This window comes from Astatotilapia calliptera, chromosome 3, assembly GCF_964374335.1.
Source record: "Astatotilapia calliptera chromosome 3, fAstCal68.1, whole genome shotgun sequence".
Lineage (NCBI taxonomy): Eukaryota > Metazoa > Chordata > Actinopteri > Cichliformes > Cichlidae > Astatotilapia > Astatotilapia calliptera.
This window is the reverse complement of record NC_137424.1, coordinates 52523991-52543531: the sequence shown is the minus strand read 5'-3', so window position 1 is coordinate 52543531 and position 19541 is coordinate 52523991. Positions and strand designations below refer to the sequence as shown.

At 42.5% G+C, this 19541-nt stretch overlaps 19 non-coding genes across 19 annotated transcripts; all 19 read right to left on the bottom strand.

Annotated features, from left to right (window-relative positions):
- Window positions 1-96: 96 nt before the first annotated feature.
- trnal-aag (transfer RNA leucine (anticodon AAG)) lies at window positions 97-178 on the bottom strand. Its single transcript has one exon. It is a non-coding gene; the product is annotated as a tRNA-Leu (tRNA).
- Window positions 179-2120: 1942 nt separating this feature from the next.
- On the bottom strand, window positions 2121-2202 carry trnal-uag (transfer RNA leucine (anticodon UAG)). Its single transcript has one exon. It is a non-coding gene; the product is annotated as a tRNA-Leu (tRNA).
- Window positions 2203-2775: 573 nt separating this feature from the next.
- trnae-uuc (transfer RNA glutamic acid (anticodon UUC)) lies at window positions 2776-2847 on the bottom strand. The gene has a single exon. It is a non-coding gene; the product is annotated as a tRNA-Glu (tRNA).
- A 473-nt stretch (window positions 2848-3320) lies between these two features.
- trnal-aag (transfer RNA leucine (anticodon AAG)) lies at window positions 3321-3402 on the bottom strand. The gene has a single exon. It is a non-coding gene; the product is annotated as a tRNA-Leu (tRNA).
- Window positions 3403-5344: 1942 nt separating this feature from the next.
- Window positions 5345-5426, bottom strand: trnal-uag (transfer RNA leucine (anticodon UAG)). Its single transcript has one exon. It is a non-coding gene; the product is annotated as a tRNA-Leu (tRNA).
- A 573-nt stretch (window positions 5427-5999) lies between these two features.
- On the bottom strand, window positions 6000-6071 carry trnae-uuc (transfer RNA glutamic acid (anticodon UUC)). Its single transcript has one exon. It is a non-coding gene; the product is annotated as a tRNA-Glu (tRNA).
- Window positions 6072-6544: 473 nt separating this feature from the next.
- Window positions 6545-6626, bottom strand: trnal-aag (transfer RNA leucine (anticodon AAG)). Its single transcript has one exon. It is a non-coding gene; the product is annotated as a tRNA-Leu (tRNA).
- Window positions 6627-8568: 1942 nt separating this feature from the next.
- Window positions 8569-8650, bottom strand: trnal-uag (transfer RNA leucine (anticodon UAG)). The gene has a single exon. It is a non-coding gene; the product is annotated as a tRNA-Leu (tRNA).
- Window positions 8651-9223: 573 nt separating this feature from the next.
- On the bottom strand, window positions 9224-9295 carry trnae-uuc (transfer RNA glutamic acid (anticodon UUC)). The gene has a single exon. It is a non-coding gene; the product is annotated as a tRNA-Glu (tRNA).
- A 473-nt stretch (window positions 9296-9768) lies between these two features.
- Window positions 9769-9850, bottom strand: trnal-aag (transfer RNA leucine (anticodon AAG)). Its single transcript has one exon. It is a non-coding gene; the product is annotated as a tRNA-Leu (tRNA).
- A 1942-nt stretch (window positions 9851-11792) lies between these two features.
- Window positions 11793-11874, bottom strand: trnal-uag (transfer RNA leucine (anticodon UAG)). The gene has a single exon. It is a non-coding gene; the product is annotated as a tRNA-Leu (tRNA).
- A 567-nt stretch (window positions 11875-12441) lies between these two features.
- trnae-uuc (transfer RNA glutamic acid (anticodon UUC)) lies at window positions 12442-12513 on the bottom strand. The gene has a single exon. It is a non-coding gene; the product is annotated as a tRNA-Glu (tRNA).
- A 473-nt stretch (window positions 12514-12986) lies between these two features.
- trnal-aag (transfer RNA leucine (anticodon AAG)) lies at window positions 12987-13068 on the bottom strand. Its single transcript has one exon. It is a non-coding gene; the product is annotated as a tRNA-Leu (tRNA).
- A 1833-nt stretch (window positions 13069-14901) lies between these two features.
- Window positions 14902-14983, bottom strand: trnal-uag (transfer RNA leucine (anticodon UAG)). The gene has a single exon. It is a non-coding gene; the product is annotated as a tRNA-Leu (tRNA).
- A 568-nt stretch (window positions 14984-15551) lies between these two features.
- Window positions 15552-15623, bottom strand: trnae-uuc (transfer RNA glutamic acid (anticodon UUC)). The gene has a single exon. It is a non-coding gene; the product is annotated as a tRNA-Glu (tRNA).
- A 473-nt stretch (window positions 15624-16096) lies between these two features.
- On the bottom strand, window positions 16097-16178 carry trnal-aag (transfer RNA leucine (anticodon AAG)). Its single transcript has one exon. It is a non-coding gene; the product is annotated as a tRNA-Leu (tRNA).
- A 1942-nt stretch (window positions 16179-18120) lies between these two features.
- Window positions 18121-18202, bottom strand: trnal-uag (transfer RNA leucine (anticodon UAG)). Its single transcript has one exon. It is a non-coding gene; the product is annotated as a tRNA-Leu (tRNA).
- A 573-nt stretch (window positions 18203-18775) lies between these two features.
- Window positions 18776-18847, bottom strand: trnae-uuc (transfer RNA glutamic acid (anticodon UUC)). The gene has a single exon. It is a non-coding gene; the product is annotated as a tRNA-Glu (tRNA).
- A 473-nt stretch (window positions 18848-19320) lies between these two features.
- On the bottom strand, window positions 19321-19402 carry trnal-aag (transfer RNA leucine (anticodon AAG)). The gene has a single exon. It is a non-coding gene; the product is annotated as a tRNA-Leu (tRNA).
- Between the last annotated feature and the right edge of the window lie 139 nt (window positions 19403-19541).

Sequence of the window (19541 nt, the reverse complement as noted above, 5' to 3'; positions counted from 1 at the left end):
TTGACAGACATTCTATAACAGATTTGATTTCCACTGCAGCCCTTACAATTTATTGGTAAGGCATGGAAGAAACAAAACTTTGCCGCTAGAACACTATGGCAGCAGTGGGATTCGAACCCACGCCTCCGAAGAGACTGGAGCCTTAATCCAGCACCTTAGACCGCTCGGTCATGCTACCAATGCGAGTAAGGACCTCATCGCAAAAATCTAGATAGTAAAACTTGAAAAGTGCAGCACAAAATAGAAGCCCAGAACATTCAGTGATGCTCTTGCTGTTTTAGAAAAACATGTTTAATACTTGCCTGAATGTTTTTGGATACAATAGCATCTGCCTGCCCTGGTTAAACTCTTATTGCAGCAATAGGATTTCAACCCACATGTGTGAGGAGCCTGGAGTCTTAACCCAGATCCTTAGACCACACAATCTAACACCTTACAATGCGGTGGACTTGAAGCACACTTGAGTAGCCACTAACCAGTCAGTGTTGACACTGTGAATAAAAATATATGAAACACCTGCACATTGTAAATGACTTTTGCAAAAGAATTTCTTTTATTCATGTATTAATCGCATTATTATAAAAACAAACAATATCCTGCTCACTCTTCTGTTAATCTTCTTCTCCACTGATGCCTTACAAAAGCCGAAGCTATTGTTGCCTATCTGTACTTCAACATCATTAGTGAAAGGTCAAAATGACTGACCATGAGAGACGTGAGACCGTCTCTGGAAGGCTCTGATTCTTCTATTGAAGTTGGACTTGAAGTGGATTGGACTTGAGAGTTTTATTTCTTGAACATCTGTAAATTGTATTCAACAGATATTAACTGAAATGGAACTAGGGCAAGAGCATAGTCTCATGTAACACACACTCGTGTTACATTTGTACCACAAGGTAACCAAGTAAGTTATTACAAAGATATTCCTATTTACAACGATGGGCTAGGGAAAGGTAGTAATGAGAGTATTTAAAAAGAAGTATCAAAAGTTAACCCTGTATTCCTGAGAATTCTTTTAGAATGTTTCGAATTCACAAGAGCTATTTTAGGATTTTTGAGAGTTCTATTAGAATGTTCCAGATTCCTGAGCGTTCTTAGACTGTTCCAGATTCCTGAGAATTCTTTTAGAATGTTTCGAATTCACAAGAGCTATTTTAGGATTTTTGAGAGTTCTATTGGAATGTTCCAGATTCCTGAGAATCCTTTTAGGATGTTCCAAATTCCTCCAAATAATTCTCAATGACACATTGCAACACCAAGTTTTATTATAGTCACACATTGCAATAGAGTTTTCTGGGTAATTGACCAAGTCTGGTGGCATTACCTCCAAAGCTTATAGAAGTTTCTGCTAACAGCAGCTACATTGTCAGGACCAGCACCTACCAACAGATATCCTCAACAGCTCACCTCACTATCATAACCGAGCAATATTATTGTCAAATGTTGATGTTATTCACCTACAAAAACTCCTGGCTGTCCGTTGCTGTCATGGGGTGCGGAGGGTTAAATAGCAGCGCACATCTGAAAATAGCTTAACATACTCATGGTCCCTTTGTGGTTGTATAATACCTTGGTGCCACTGGATTTCAGCATGTCTCTCACACTCATACTGGTAACAGATGGTATCTCAGGATGTTTGAGGGAAGCATTCACACATAAAGGACCCAGAGTGGGGGGAGGAGTCTTTTGTCTCCTTCTCCACTGTAAGAGGTGGCAAGGGAGTGTGAAACTTTCTTTGGGGGTGGGGGTACCAAAGGTGTGAAAACAGCTGTGTACTGCCTTTAGTTCCTGTAAGAGGTATGTAACTGAAGGCCATGCTAGACTCAGTTAGGGACTCTGCCCATCGTCTGCCCCGCAATGATGCATTCCTTCACCAAGCTTGGCTTCTGTTCTTGTTATTATTAAAGAATGTTAGCTACCACTGACCGCTTGTCTGGAGGCTTTATTGAATGGAAAACTTGCACAACACCTAACATCACCCTGGTTTGGAAGAATTGCTCTTGATGAGATTCCTGCTTGATTGTACTTGACAGACATTCTGTAACAGATTTGAGTTCCACTGCAGCCCTTACAATTTATTGGTAGGGGATGGAAGAAACACGAAAAGAACCTGAAGACTATGGCAGCAGTGGGATTCGAACCCACGCCTCCGAAGAGACTGGAGCCTAAATCCAGCACCTTAGACCGCTCGGTCATGCTACCATTGCGAGTGAGGACCTCATCGCAAAACTCTAGACAGTAAAACTTGAAAAAGTGCAGCACAAAATAGGAGCTCAGAACATTCAGTGATGCTCTTACTGTTGTAGAAAAACATGTTTAATACTTTTTGGACACAAAAACATCTGCCTGTCCTGGTTAAAACCTGTTCATCAACCCTGATTAACAATGGGCTCTTGGCTCAGTTTCATCATTGTCCATATGCAACTTGTCATAAGCACTGATCAACAGGCAGGATCACCATTCACAGAGAGTCAAGGAAGGGTTCCAATCACAGCATTGTAAGATGGCAAGAGACGTACCCTTAATGCACCCACCCTTGTTTCAAAGAAGCTCATTTGATTTTCACATAAACAGCCACCTTGACTCGCCGCTCATAATTGCAGGCCTGCTTGTGTACATCCTCATCACTGAAGACTGTACAGTCCTGATCTGAACCGTTATGCCATGTGCTTAGCCTTACCTGATGTTTGCCTTCAGCCAACAACTTTGCCCTATGTAATCCATCGTGGGATTAACACAAAGAACACATTGGCTTGTGGGCACATTAAAGACATGTTCCCATACCGGGAGTTGAACCCGGGTCGCCTGGGTGAAAACCAGGAATCCTAACCGCTAGACCATATGGGATTGGTTTGGTAATGCGCCACTGTCGTGCTCGTGCTGCTGGGTTAGAACCAGGCATTCTAGCCGCTAGACCATATGGGACTGCTCCACTGTCATGAAATCAAGGATACTCTTGTCACTCTGCAGCCTTGGTGAGACCAACATAGCAGCACCTTAATCAATTCTCCAGCAGTTGCAGGTTCTGCTCAAAAGCACATTACAAGGGAGTGGACTGGACTTGAAGCACACTTGAGTGGCATGTGGGAAAGTCCACTAACCAGTCAGTGATGAGACCATGAACAAAAAGACATGAAAAACATGCAAGTTGTAAATGACTTTACAGCACGTGCCTAATGTGGTTTGGAAGAATTGCTCCTGATGGGTTTCCTGCATGTTTGGACTTGACAGACATTCTATAACAGATTTGATTTCCACTGCAGCCCTTACAATTTATTGGTAAGGCATGGAAGAAACAAAACTTTGCCGCTAGAACACTATGGCAGCAGTGGGATTCGAACCCACGCCTCCGAAGAGACTGGAGCCTTAATCCAGCACCTTAGACCGCTCGGTCATGCTACCAATGCGAGTAAGGACCTCATCGCAAAAATCTAGATAGTAAAACTTGAAAAGTGCAGCACAAAATAGAAGCCCAGAACATTCAGTGATGCTCTTGCTGTTTTAGAAAAACATGTTTAATACTTGCCTGAATGTTTTTGGATACAATAGCATCTGCCTGCCCTGGTTAAACTCTTATTGCAGCAATAGGATTTCAACCCACATGTGTGAGGAGCCTGGAGTCTTAACCCAGATCCTTAGACCACACAATCTAACACCTTACAATGCGGTGGACTTGAAGCACACTTGAGTAGCCACTAACCAGTCAGTGTTGACACTGTGAATAAAAATATATGAAACACCTGCACATTGTAAATGACTTTTGCAAAAGAATTTCTTTTATTCATGTATTAATCGCATTATTATAAAAACAAACAATATCCTGCTCACTCTTCTGTTAATCTTCTTCTCCACTGATGCCTTACAAAAGCCGAAGCTATTGTTGCCTATCTGTACTTCAACATCATTAGTGAAAGGTCAAAATGACTGACCATGAGAGACGTGAGACCGTCTCTGGAAGGCTCTGATTCTTCTATTGAAGTTGGACTTGAAGTGGATTGGACTTGAGAGTTTTATTTCTTGAACATCTGTAAATTGTATTCAACAGATATTAACTGAAATGGAACTAGGGCAAGAGCATAGTCTCATGTAACACACACTCGTGTTACATTTGTACCACAAGGTAACCAAGTAAGTTATTACAAAGATATTCCTATTTACAACGATGGGCTAGGGAAAGGTAGTAATGAGAGTATTTAAAAAGAAGTATCAAAAGTTAACCCTGTATTCCTGAGAATTCTTTTAGAATGTTTCGAATTCACAAGAGCTATTTTAGGATTTTTGAGAGTTCTATTAGAATGTTCCAGATTCCTGAGCGTTCTTAGACTGTTCCAGATTCCTGAGAATTCTTTTAGAATGTTTCGAATTCACAAGAGCTATTTTAGGATTTTTGAGAGTTCTATTGGAATGTTCCAGATTCCTGAGAATCCTTTTAGGATGTTCCAAATTCCTCCAAATAATTCTCAATGACACATTGCAACACCAAGTTTTATTATAGTCACACATTGCAATAGAGTTTTCTGGGTAATTGACCAAGTCTGGTGGCATTACCTCCAAAGCTTATAGAAGTTTCTGCTAACAGCAGCTACATTGTCAGGAACAGCACCTACCAACAGATATCCTCAACAGCTCACCTCACTATCATAACCGAGCAATATTATTGTCAAATGTTGATGTTATTCACCTACAAAAACTCCTGGCTGTCCGTTGCTGTCATGGGGTGCGGAGGGTTAAATAGCAGCGCACATCTGAAAATAGCTTAACATACTCATGGTCCCTTTGTGGTTGTATAATACCTTGGTGCCACTGGATTTCAGCATGTCTCTCACACTCATACTGGTAACAGATGGTATCTCAGGATGTTTGAGGGAAGCATTCACACATAAAGGACCCAGAGTGGGGGGAGGAGTCTTTTGTCTCCTTCTCCACTGTAAGAGGTGGCAAGGGAGTGTGAAACTTTCTTTGGGGGTGGGGGTACCAAAGGTGTGAAAACAGCTGTGTACTGCCTTTAGTTCCTGTAAGAGGTATGTAACTGAAGGCCATGCTAGACTCAGTTAGGGACTCTGCCCATCGTCTGCCCCGCAATGATGCATTCCTTCACCAAGCTTGGCTTCTGTTCTTGTTATTATTAAAGAATGTTAGCTACCACTGACCGCTTGTCTGGAGGCTTTATTGAATGGAAAACTTGCACAACACCTAACATCACCCTGGTTTGGAAGAATTGCTCTTGATGAGATTCCTGCTTGATTGTACTTGACAGACATTCTGTAACAGATTTGAGTTCCACTGCAGCCCTTACAATTTATTGGTAGGGGATGGAAGAAACACGAAAAGAACCTGAAGACTATGGCAGCAGTGGGATTCGAACCCACGCCTCCGAAGAGACTGGAGCCTAAATCCAGCACCTTAGACCGCTCGGTCATGCTACCATTGCGAGTGAGGACCTCATCGCAAAACTCTAGACAGTAAAACTTGAAAAAGTGCAGCACAAAATAGGAGCTCAGAACATTCAGTGATGCTCTTACTGTTGTAGAAAAACATGTTTAATACTTTTTGGACACAAAAACATCTGCCTGTCCTGGTTAAAACCTGTTCATCAACCCTGATTAACAATGGGCTCTTGGCTCAGTTTCATCATTGTCCATATGCAACTTGTCATAAGCACTGATCAACAGGCAGGATCACCATTCACAGAGAGTCAAGGAAGGGTTCCAATCACAGCATTGTAAGATGGCAAGAGACGTACCCTTAATGCACCCACCCTTGTTTCAAAGAAGCTCATTTGATTTTCACATAAACAGCCACCTTGACTCGCCGCTCATAATTGCAGGCCTGCTTGTGTACATCCTCATCACTGAAGACTGTACAGTCCTGATCTGAACCGTTATGCCATGTGCTTAGCCTTACCTGATGTTTGCCTTCAGCCAACAACTTTGCCCTATGTAATCCATCGTGGGATTAACACAAAGAACACATTGGCTTGTGGGCACATTAAAGACATGTTCCCATACCGGGAGTTGAACCCGGGTCGCCTGGGTGAAAACCAGGAATCCTAACCGCTAGACCATATGGGATTGGTTTGGTAATGCGCCACTGTCGTGCTCGTGCTGCTGGGTTAGAACCAGGCATTCTAGCCGCTAGACCATATGGGACTGCTCCACTGTCATGAAATCAAGGATACTCTTGTCACTCTGCAGCCTTGGTGAGACCAACATAGCAGCACCTTAATCAATTCTCCAGCAGTTGCAGGTTCTGCTCAAAAGCACATTACAAGGGAGTGGACTGGACTTGAAGCACACTTGAGTGGCATGTGGGAAAGTCCACTAACCAGTCAGTGATGAGACCATGAACAAAAAGACATGAAAAACATGCAAGTTGTAAATGACTTTACAGCACGTGCCTAATGTGGTTTGGAAGAATTGCTCCTGATGGGTTTCCTGCATGTTTGGACTTGACAGACATTCTATAACAGATTTGATTTCCACTGCAGCCCTTACAATTTATTGGTAAGGCATGGAAGAAACAAAACTTTGCCGCTAGAACACTATGGCAGCAGTGGGATTCGAACCCACGCCTCCGAAGAGACTGGAGCCTTAATCCAGCACCTTAGACCGCTCGGTCATGCTACCAATGCGAGTAAGGACCTCATCGCAAAAATCTAGATAGTAAAACTTGAAAAGTGCAGCACAAAATAGAAGCCCAGAACATTCAGTGATGCTCTTGCTGTTTTAGAAAAACATGTTTAATACTTGCCTGAATGTTTTTGGATACAATAGCATGTGCCTGCCCTGGTTAAACTCTTATTGCAGCAATAGGATTTCAACCCACATGTGTGAGGAGCCTGGAGTCTTAACCCAGATCCTTAGACCACACAATCTAACACCTTACAATGCGGTGGACTTGAAGCACACTTGAGTAGCCACTAACCAGTCAGTGTTGACACTGTGAATAAAAATATATGAAACACCTGCACATTGTAAATGACTTTTGCAAAAGAATTTCTTTTATTCATGTATTAATCGCATTATTATAAAAACAAACAATATCCTGCTCACTCTTCTGTTAATCTTCTTCTCCACTGATGCCTTACAAAAGCCGAAGCTATTGTTGCCTATCTGTACTTCAACATCATTAGTGAAAGGTCAAAATGACTGACCATGAGAGACGTGAGACCGTCTCTGGAAGGCTCTGATTCTTCTATTGAAGTTGGACTTGAAGTGGATTGGACTTGAGAGTTTTATTTCTTGAACATCTGTAAATTGTATTCAACAGATATTAACTGAAATGGAACTAGGGCAAGAGCATAGTCTCATGTAACACACACTCGTGTTACATTTGTACCACAAGGTAACCAAGTAAGTTATTACAAAGATATTCCTATTTACAACGATGGGCTAGGGAAAGGTAGTAATGAGAGTATTTAAAAAGAAGTATCAAAAGTTAACCCTGTATTCCTGAGAATTCTTTTAGAATGTTTCGAATTCACAAGAGCTATTTTAGGATTTTTGAGAGTTCTATTAGAATGTTCCAGATTCCTGAGCGTTCTTAGACTGTTCCAGATTCCTGAGAATTCTTTTAGAATGTTTCGAATTCACAAGAGCTATTTTAGGATTTTTGAGAGTTCTATTGGAATGTTCCAGATTCCTGAGAATCCTTTTAGGATGTTCCAAATTCCTCCAAATAATTCTCAATGACACATTGCAACACCAAGTTTTATTATAGTCACACATTGCAATAGAGTTTTCTGGGTAATTGACCAAGTCTGGTGGCATTACCTCCAAAGCTTATAGAAGTTTCTGCTAACAGCAGCTACATTGTCAGGAACAGCACCTACCAACAGATATCCTCAACAGCTCACCTCACTATCATAACCGAGCAATATTATTGTCAAATGTTGATGTTATTCACCTACAAAAACTCCTGGCTGTCCGTTGCTGTCATGGGGTGCGGAGGGTTAAATAGCAGCGCACATCTGAAAATAGCTTAACATACTCATGGTCCCTTTGTGGTTGTATAATACCTTGGTGCCACTGGATTTCAGCATGTCTCTCACACTCATACTGGTAACAGATGGTATCTCAGGATGTTTGAGGGAAGCATTCACACATAAAGGACCCAGAGTGGGGGGAGGAGTCTTTTGTCTCCTTCTCCACTGTAAGAGGTGGCAAGGGAGTGTGAAACTTTCTTTGGGGGTGGGGGTACCAAAGGTGTGAAAACAGCTGTGTACTGCCTTTAGTTCCTGTAAGAGGTATGTAACTGAAGGCCATGCTAGACTCAGTTAGGGACTCTGCCCATCGTCTGCCCCGCAATGATGCATTCCTTCACCAAGCTTGGCTTCTGTTCTTGTTATTATTAAAGAATGTTAGCTACCACTGACCGCTTGTCTGGAGGCTTTATTGAATGGAAAACTTGCACAACACCTAACATCACCCTGGTTTGGAAGAATTGCTCTTGATGAGATTCCTGCTTGATTGTACTTGACAGACATTCTGTAACAGATTTGAGTTCCACTGCAGCCCTTACAATTTATTGGTAGGGGATGGAAGAAACACGAAAAGAACCTGAAGACTATGGCAGCAGTGGGATTCGAACCCACGCCTCCGAAGAGACTGGAGCCTAAATCCAGCACCTTAGACCGCTCGGTCATGCTACCATTGCGAGTGAGGACCTCATCGCAAAACTCTAGACAGTAAAACTTGAAAAAGTGCAGCACAAAATAGGAGCTCAGAACATTCAGTGATGCTCTTACTGTTGTAGAAAAACATGTTTAATACTTTTTGGACACAAAAACATCTGCCTGTCCTGGTTAAAAACTGTTCATCAACCCTGATTAACAATGGGCTCTTGGCTCAGTTTCATCATTGTCCATATGCAACTTGTCATAAGCACTGATCAACAGGCAGGATCACCATTCACAGAGAGTCAAGGAAGGGTTCCAATCACAGCATTGTAAGATGGCAAGAGACGTACCCTTAATGCACCCACCCTTGTTTCAAAGAAGCTCATTTGATTTTCACATAAACAGCCACCTTGACTCGCCGCTCATAATTGCAGGCCTGCTTGTGTACATCCTCATCACTGAAGACTGTACAGTCCTGATCTGAACCGTTATGCCATGTGCTTAGCCTTACCTGATGTTTGCCTTCAGCCAACAACTTTGCCCTATGTAATCCATCGTGGGATTAACACAAAGAACACATTGGCTTGTGGGCACATTAAAGACATGTTCCCATACCGGGAGTTGAACCCGGGTCGCCTGGGTGAAAACCAGGAATCCTAACCGCTAGACCATATGGGATTGGTTTGGTAATGCGCCACTGTCGTGCTCGTGCTGCTGGGTTAGAACCAGGCATTCTAGCCGCTAGACCATATGGGACTGCTCCACTGTCATGAAATCAAGGATACTCTTGTCACTCTGCAGCCTTGGTGAGACCAACATAGCAGCACCTTAATCAATTCTCCAGCAGTTGCAGGTTCTGCTCAAAAGCACATTACAAGGGAGTGGACTGGACTTGAAGCACACTTGAGTGGCATGTGGGAAAGTCCACTAACCAGTCAGTGATGAGACCATGAACAAAAAGACATGAAAAACATGCAAGTTGTAAATGACTTTACAGCACGTGCCTAATGTGGTTTGGAAGAATTGCTCCTGATGGGTTTCCTGCATGTTTGGACTTGACAGACATTCTATAACAGATTTGATTTCCACTGCAGCCCTTACAATTTATTGGTAAGGCATGGAAGAAACAAAACTTTGCCGCTAGAACACTATGGCAGCAGTGGGATTCGAACCCACGCCTCCGAAGAGACTGGAGCCTTAATCCAGCACCTTAGACCGCTCGGTCATGCTACCAATGCGAGTAAGGACCTCATCGCAAAAATCTAGATAGTAAAACTTGAAAAGTGCAGCACAAAATAGAAGCCCAGAACATTCAGTGATGCTCTTGCTGTTTTAGAAAAACATGTTTAATACTTGCCTGAATGTTTTTGGATACAATAGCATGTGCCTGCCCTGGTTAAACTCTTATTGCAGCAATAGGATTTCAACCCACATGTGTGAGGAGCCTGGAGTCTTAACCCAGATCCTTAGACCACACAATCTAACACCTTACAATGCGGTGGACTTGAAGCACACTTGAGTAGCCACTAACCAGTCAGTGTTGACACTGTAAATAAAAATATATGAAACACCTGCACATTGTAAATGACTTTTGCAAAAGAATTTCTTTTATTCATGTATTAATCGCATTATTATAAAAACAAACAATATCCTGCTCACTCTTCTGTTAATCTTCTTCTCCACTGATGCCTTACAAAAGCCGAAGCTATTGTTGCCTATCTGTACTTCAACATCATTAGTGAAAGGTCAAAATGACTGACCATGAGAGACGTGAGACCGTCTCTGGAAGGCTCTGATTCTTCTATTGAAGTTGGACTTGAAGTGGATTGGACTTGAGAGTTTTATTTCTTGAACATCTGTAAATTGTATTCAACAGATATTAACTGAAATGGAACTAGGGCAAGAGCATAGTCTCATGTAACACACACTCGTGTTACATTTGTACCACAAGGTAACCAAGTAAGTTATTACAAAGATATTCCTATTTACAACGATGGGCTAGGGAAAGGTAGTAATGAGAGTATTTAAAAAGAAGTATCAAAAGTTAACCCTGTATTCCTGAGAATTCTTTTAGAATGTTTCGAATTCACAAGAGCTATTTTAGGATTTTTGAGAGTTCTATTAGAATGTTCCAGATTCCTGAGCGTTCTTAGACTGTTCCAGATTCCTGAGAATTCTTTTAGAATGTTTCGAATTCACAAGAGCTATTTTAGGATTTTTGAGAGTTCTATTGGAATGTTCCAGATTCCTGAGAATCCTTTTAGGATGTTCCAAATTCCTCCAAATAATTCTCAATGACACATTGCAACACCAAGTTTTATTATAGTCACACATTGCAATAGAGTTTTCTGGGTAATTGACCAAGTCTGGTGGCATTACCTCCAAAGCTTATAGAAGTTTCTGCTAACAGCAGCTACATTGTCAGGAACAGCACCTACCAACAGATATCCTCAACAGCTCACCTCACTATCATAACCGAGCAATATTATTGTCAAATGTTGATGTTATTCACCTACAAAAACTCCTGGCTGTCCGTTGCTGTCATGGGGTGCGGAGGGTTAAATAGCAGCGCACATCTGAAAATAGCTTAACATACTCATGGTCCCTTTGTGGTTGTATAATACCTTGGTGCCACTGGATTTCAGCATGTCTCTCACACTCATACTGGTAACAGATGGTATCTCAGGATGTTTGAGGGAAGCATTCACACATAAAGGACCCAGAGTGGGGGGAGGAGTCTTTTGTCTCCTTCTCCACTGTAAGAGGTGGCAAGGGAGTGTGAAACTTTCTTTGGGGGTGGGGGTACCAAAGGTGTGAAAACAGCTGTGTACTGCCTTTAGTTCCTGTAAGAGGTATGTAACTGAAGGCCATGCTAGACTCAGTTAGGGACTCTGCCCATCGTCTGCCCCGCAATGATGCATTCCTTCACCAAGCTTGGCTTCTGTTCTTGTTATTATTAAAGAATGTTAGCTACCACTGACCGCTTGTCTGGAGGCTTTATTGAATGGAAAACTTGCACAACACCTAACATCACCCTGGTTTGGAAGAATTGCTCTTGATGAGATTCCTGCTTGATTGTACTTGACAGACATTCTGTAACAGATTTGAGTTCCACTGCAGCCCTTACAATTTATTGGTAGGGGATGGAAGAAACACGAAAAGAACCTGAAGACTATGGCAGCAGTGGGATTCGAAACCACGCCTCTGAAGAGACTGGAGCCTAAATCCAGCACCTTAGACCGCTCGGTCATGCTACCATTGCGAGTGAGGACCTCATCGCAAAAATCTAGACAGTAAAACTTGAAAAAGTGCAGCACAAAATAGGAGCTCAGAACATTCAGTGATGCTCTTGCTGTTGTAGAAAAACATGTTTAATACTTTTTGGACACAAAAACATCTGCCTGTCCTGGTTAAAACCTGTTCATCAACCCTGATTAACAATGGGCTCTTGGCTCAGTTTCATCATTGTCTATATGCAACTTGTCATAAGCACTGATCAACAGGCAGGATCACCATTCACAGAGAGTCAAGGAACGGTTGCAATCACAGCATTGTAAGATGGCAAAAGACGTACCCTTAATGCACCCACCCTTGTTTCAAAGAAGCTCATTTGATTTTCACATAAACAGCCACCTTGACTCGCCGCTCATAATTGCAGGCCTGCTTGTGTACATCCTCATCACTGAAGACTGTACAGTCCTGATCTGAACCGTTATGCCATGTGCTTAGCTGATGTTTGCCTTCAGCCAACAACTTTGCCCCATTTAATCCATCGTGGGATTAACACAAAGAACACATTGGCTTGTGGGCACATTAAAGACATGTTCCCATACCGGGAGTTGAACCCGGGTCGCCTGGGTGAAAACCAGGAATCCTAACCGCTAGACCATATGGGATAGGTTTGGTAATGCGCCACTGTCGTGCTCGTGCTGCTGGGTTAGAACCAGGCATTCTAGCCGCTAGACCATATGGGACTGCTCCACTGTCATGAAATCAAGGATACTCTTGTCACTCTGCAGCCTTGGTGAGACCAACATAGCAGCACCTTAATCAATTCTCCAGCAGTTGCAGGTTCTGCTCAAAAGCACATTACAAGGGAGTAGACTGGACTTGAAGCACACTTGAGTGGCATGTGGGAAAGTCCACTAACCAGTCAGTGATGAGACCATGAACAAAAAGACATGAAAAACATGCAAGTTGTAAATGACTTTACAGCACGTGCCTAATGTGGTTTGGAAGAATTGCTCCTGATGGGTTTCCTGCATGTTTGGACTTGACAGACATTCTATAACAGATTTGATTTCCACTGCAGCCCTTACAATTTATTGGTAAGGCATGGAAGAAACAAAACTTTGCCGCTAGAACACTATGGCAGCAGTGGGATTCGAACCCACGCCTCCGAAGAGACTGGAGCCTTAATCCAGCACCTTAGACCGCTCGGTCATGCTACCAATGCGAGTAAGGACCTCATCGCAAAAATCTAGATAGTAAAACTTGAAAAGTGCAGCACAAAATAGAAGCCCAGAACATTCAGTGATGCTCTTGCTGTTGTAGAAAAACATGTTTAATACTTGCCTGAATGTTTTTGGATACAATAGCATCTGCCTGCCCTGGTTAAACTCTTATTGCAGCAATAGGATTTTAACCCACATGTGTGAGGAGCCTGGAGTCTTAACCCAGATCCTTAGACCACACAATCTAACACCTTACAATGCGGTGGACTTGAAGCACACTTGAGTAGCCACTAAACAGTCAGTGTTGACACTGTGAATAAAAATATAGGAAACACCTGCACATTGTAAATGACTTTTGCAAAAGAATTTCTTTTATTCATGTATTAATCGCATTATTATAAAAACAAACAATATCCTGCTCACTCTTCTGTTAATCTTCTTCTCCACTGATGCCTTACAAAAGCCGAAGCTATTGTTGCCTGTCTGTACTTCAACATCATTAGTGAAAGGTCAAAATGACTGACCATGAGAGACGTGAGACCGTCTCTGGAAGGCTCTGATTCTTCTATTGAAGTTGGACTTGAAGTGGATTGGACTTGAGAGTTTTATTTCTTGAACATCTGTAAATTGTATTCAACAGATATTAACTGAAATGGAACTAGGGCAAGAGCATGGTCTCATGTAACACACACTCGTGTTACATTTGTACCACAAGGTAACCAAGTAAGTTATTACAAAGATATTCCTATTTACAACGATGGGCTAGGGAAAGGTAGAAATGAGAGTATTTAAAAAGAAGTATCAAAAGTTAACCCTGTATTCCTGAGAATTCTTTTAGAATGTTTCGAATTCACAAGAGCTATTTTAGGATTTTTGAGAGTTCTATTAGAATGTTCCAGATTCCTGAGAATCCTTTTAGGATGTTCCAAATTCCTCCAAATAATTCTCAATGACACATTGCAACACCAAGTTTTATTATAGTCACACATTGCAATAGAGTTTTCTGGGTAATTGACCAAGTCTGGTGGCATTACCTCCAAAGCTTATAGAAGTTTCTGCTAACAGCAGCTACATTGTCAGGAACAGCACCTACCAACAGATATCCTCAACAGCTCACCTCACTATCATAACCGAGCAATATTATTGTCAAATGTTGATGTTATTCACCTACAAAAACTCCTGGCTGTCCGTTGCTGTCATGGGGTGCGGAGGGTTAAATAGCAGCGCACATCTGAAAATAGCTTAACATACTCATGGTCCCTTTGTGGTTGTATAATACCTTGGTGCCACTGGATTTCAGCATGTCTCTCACACTCATACTGGTAACAGATGGTATCTCAGGATGTTTGAGGGAAGCATTCACACATAAAGGACCCAGAGTGGGGGGAGGAGTCTTTTGTCTCCTTCTCCACTGTAAGAGGTGGCAAGGGAGTGTGAAACTTTCTTTGGGGGTGGGGGTACCAAAGGTGTGAAAACAGCTGTGTACTGCCTTTAGTTCCTGTAAGAGGTATGTAACTGAAGGCCATGCTAGACTCAGTTAGGGACTCTGCCCATCGTCTGCCCCGCAATGATGCATTCCTTCACCAAGCTTGGCTTCTGTTCTTGTTATTATTAAAGAATGTTAGCTACCACTGACCGCTTGTCTGGAGGCTTTATTGAATGGAAAACTTGCACAACACCTAACATCACCCTGGTTTGGAAGAATTGCTCTTGATGAGATTCCTGCTTGATTGTACTTGACAGACATTCTGTAACAGATTTGAGTTCCACTGCAGCCCTTACAATTTATTGGTAGGGGATGGAAGAAACACGAAAAGAACCTGAAGACTATGGCAGCAGTGGGATTCGAACCCACGCCTCCGAAGAGACTGGAGCCTAAATCCAGCACCTTAGACCGCTCGGTCATGCTACCATTGCGAGTGAGGACCTCATCGCAAAAATCTAGACAGTAAAACTTGAAAAAGTGCAGCACAAAATAGGAGCTCAGAACATTCAGTGATGCTCTTACTGTTGTAGAAAAACATGTTTTAATACTTTTTGGACACAAAAACATCTGCCTGTCCTGGTTAAAACCTGTTCATCAACCCTGATTAACAATGGGCTCTTGGCTCAGTTTCATCATTGTCCATATGCAACTTGTCATAAGCACTGATCAACAGGCAGGATCACCATTCACAGAGAGTCAAGGAACGGTTGCAATCACAGCATTGTAAGATGGCAAAAGACGTACCCTTAATGCACCCACCCTTGTTTCAAAGAAGCTCATTTGATTTTCACATAAACAGCCACCTTGACTCGCCGCTCATAATTGCAGGCCTGCTTTTGTACATCCTCATCACTGAAGACTGTACAGTCCTGATCTGAACCGTTATGCCATGTGCTTAGCTGATGTTTGCCTTCAGCCAACAACTTTGCCCCATTTAATCCATCGTGGGATTAAGACAAAGAACACATTGGCTTGTGGGCACATTAAAGACATGTTCCCATACCGGGAGTTGAACCCGGGTCGCCTGGGTGAAAACCAGGAATCCTAACCGCTAGACCATATGGGATTGGTTTGGTAATGCGCCACTGTCGTGCTCGTGCTGCTGGGTTAGAACCAGGCATTCTAGCCGCTAGACCATATGGGACTGCTCCACTGTCATGAAATCAAGGATACTCTTGTCACTCTGCAGCCTTGGTGAGACCAACATAGCAGCACCTTAATCAATTCTCCAGCAGTTGCAGGTTCTGCTCAAAAGCACATTACAAGGGAGTGGACTGGACTTGAAGCACACTTGAGTGGCATGTGGGAAAGTCCACTAACCAGTCAGTGATGAGACCATGAACAAAAAGACATGAAAAACACGCAAGTTGTAAATGACTTTACAGCACGTGCCTAATGTGGTTTGGAAGAATTGCTCCTGATGGGTTTCCTGCATGTTTGGACTTGACAGACATTCTATAACAGATTTGATTTCCACTGCAGCCCTTACAATTTATTGGTAAGGCATGGAAGAAACAAAACTTTGCCGCTAGAACACTATGGCAGCAGTAGGATTCGAACCCACGCCTCCGAAGAGACTGGAGCCTTAATCCAGCACCTTAGACCGCTCGGTCATGCTACCAATGCGAGTAAGGACCTCATCGCAAAAATCTAGATAGTAAAACTTGAAAAGTGCAGCACAAAATAGAAGCCCAGAACATTCAGTGATGCTCTTGCTGTTTTAGAAAAACATGTTTAATACTTGCCTGAATGTTTTTGGATACAATAGCATCTGCCTGCCCTGGTTAAACTCTTATTGCAGCAATAGGATTTCAACCCACATGTGTGAGGAGCCTGGAGTCTTAACCCAGATCCTTAGACCACACAATCTAACACCTTACAATGCGGTGGACTTGAAGCACACTTGAGTAGCCACTAACCAGTCAGTGTTGACACTGTGAATAAAAATATATGAAACACCTGCACATTGTAAATGACTTTTGCAAAAGAATTTCTTTTATTCATGTATTAATCGCATTATTATAAAAACAAACAATATCCTGCTCACTCTTCTGTTAATCTTCTTCTCCACTGATGCCTTACAAAAGCCGAAGCTATTGTTGCCTATCTGTACTTCAACATCATTAGTGAAAGGTCAAAATCACTGACCATGAGAGACGTGAGACCGTCTCTGGAAGGCTCTGATTCTTCTATTGAAGTTGGACTTGAAGTGGATTGGACTTGAGAGTTTTATTTCTTGAACATCTGTAAATTGTATTCAACAGATATTAACTGAAATGGAACTAGGGCAAGAGCATAGTCTCATGTAACACACACTCGTGTTACATTTGTACCACAAGGTAACCAAGTAAGTTATTACAAAGATATTCCTATTTACAACGATGGGCTAGGGAAAGGTAGTAATGAGAGTATTTAAAAAGAAGTATCAAAAGTTAACCCTGTATTCCTGAGAATTCTTTTAGAATGTTTCGAATTCACAAGAGCTATTTTAGGATTTTTGAGAGTTCTATTAGAATGTTCCAGATTCCTGAGCGTTCTTAGACTGTTCCAGATTCCTGAGAATTCTTTTAGAATGTTTCGAATTCACAAGAGCTATTTTAGGATTTTTGAGAGTTCTATTGGAATGTTCCAGATTCCTGAGAATCCTTTTAGGATGTTCCAAATTCCTCCAAATAATTCTCAATGACACATTGCAACACCAAGTTTTATTATAGTCACACATTGCAATAGAGTTTTCTGGGTAATTGACCAAGTCTGGTGGCATTACCTCCAAAGCTTATAGAAGTTTCTGCTAACAGCAGCTACATTGTCAGGAACAGCACCTACCAACAGATATCCTCAACAGCTCACCTCACTATCATAACCGAGCAATATTATTGTCAAATGTTGATGTTATTCACCTACAAAAACTCCTGGCTGTCCGTTGCTGTCATGGGGTGCGGAGGGTTAAATAGCAGCGCACATCTGAAAATAGCTTAACATACTCATGGTCCCTTTGTGGTTGTATAATACCTTGGTGCCACTGGATTTCAGCATGTCTCTCACACTCATACTGGTAACAGATGGTATCTCAGGATGTTTGAGGGAAGCATTCACACATAAAGGACCCAGAGTGGGGGGAGGAGTCTTTTGTCTCCTTCTCCACTGTAAGAGGTGGCAAGGGAGTGTGAAACTTTCTTTGGGGGTGGGGGTACCAAAGGTGTGAAAACAGCTGTGTACTGCCTTTAGTTCCTGTAAGAGGTATGTAACTGAAGGCCATGCTAGACTCAGTTAGGGACTCTGCCCATCGTCTGCCCCGCAATGATGCATTCCTTCACCAAGCTTGGCTTCTGTTCTTGTTATTATTAAAGAATGTTAGCTACCACTGACCGCTTGTCTGGAGGCTTTATTGAATGGAAAACTTGCACAACACCTAACATCACCCTGGTTTGGAAGAATTGCTCTTGATGAGATTCCTGCTTGATTGTACTTGACAGACATTCTGTAACAGATTTGAGTTCCACTGCAGCCCTTACAATTTATTGGTAGGGGATGGAAGAAACACGAAAAGAACCTGAAGACCATGGCAGCAGTGGGATTCGAACCCACGCCTCCGAAGAGACTGGAGCCTAAATCCAGCACCTTAGACCGCTCGGTCATGCTACCATTGCGAGTGAGGACCTCATCGCAAAACTCTAGACAGTAAAACTTGAAAAAGTGCAGCACAAAATAGGAGCTCAGAACATTCAGTGATGCTCTTACTGTTGTAGAAAAACATGTTTAATACTTTTTGGACACAAAAACATCTGCCTGTCCTGGTTAAAACCTGTTCATCAACCCTGATTAACAATGGGCTCTTGGCTCAGTTTCATCATTGTCCATATGCAACTTGTCATAAGCACTGATCAACAGGCAGGATCACCATTCACAGAGAGTCAAGGAAGGGTTCCAATCACAGCATTGTAAGATGGCAAGAGACGTACCCTTAATGCACCCACCCTTGTTTCAAAGAAGCTCATTTGATTTTCACATAAACAGCCACCTTGACTCGCCGCTCATAATTGCAGGCCTGCTTGTGTACATCCTCATCACTGAAGACTGTACAGTCCTGATCTGAACCGTTATGCCATGTGCTTAGCCTTACCTGATGTTTGCCTTCAGCCAACAACTTTGCCCTATGTAATCCATCGTGGGATTAACACAAAGAACACATTGGCTTGTGGGCACATTAAAGACATGTTCCCATACCGGGAGTTGAACCCGGGTCGCCTGGGTGAAAACCAGGAATCCTAACCGCTAGACCATATGGGATTGGTTTGGTAATGCGCCACTGTCGTGCTCGTGCTGCTGGGTTAGAACCAGGCATTCTAGCCGCTAGACCATATGGGACTGCTCCACTGTCATGAAATCAAGGATACTCTTGTCACTCTGCAGCCTTGGTGAGACCAACATAGCAGCACCTTAATCAATTCTCCAGCAGTTGCAGGTTCTGCTCAAAAGCACATTACAAGGGAGTGGACTGGACTTGAAGCACACTTGAGTGGCATGTGGGAAAGTCCACTAACCAGTCAGTGATGAGACCATGAACAAAAAGACATGAAAAACACGCAAGTTGTAAATGACTTTACAGCACGTGCCTAATGTGGTTTGGAAGAATTGCTCCTGATGGGTTTCCTGCATGTTTGGACTTGACAGACATTCTATAACAGATTTGATTTCCACTGCAGCCCTTACAATTTATTGGTAAGGCATGGAAGAAACAAAACTTTGCCGCTAGAACACTATGGCAGCAGTGGGATTCGAACCCACGCCTCCGAAGAGACTGGAGCCTTAATCCAGCACCTTAGACCGCTCGGTCATGCTACCAATGCGAGTAAGGACCTCATCGCAAAAATCTAGATAGTAAAACTTGAAAAGTGCAGCACAAAATAGAAGCCCAGAACATTCAGTGATGCTCTTGCTGTTTTAGAAAAACATGTTTAATACTTGCCTGAATGTTTTTGGA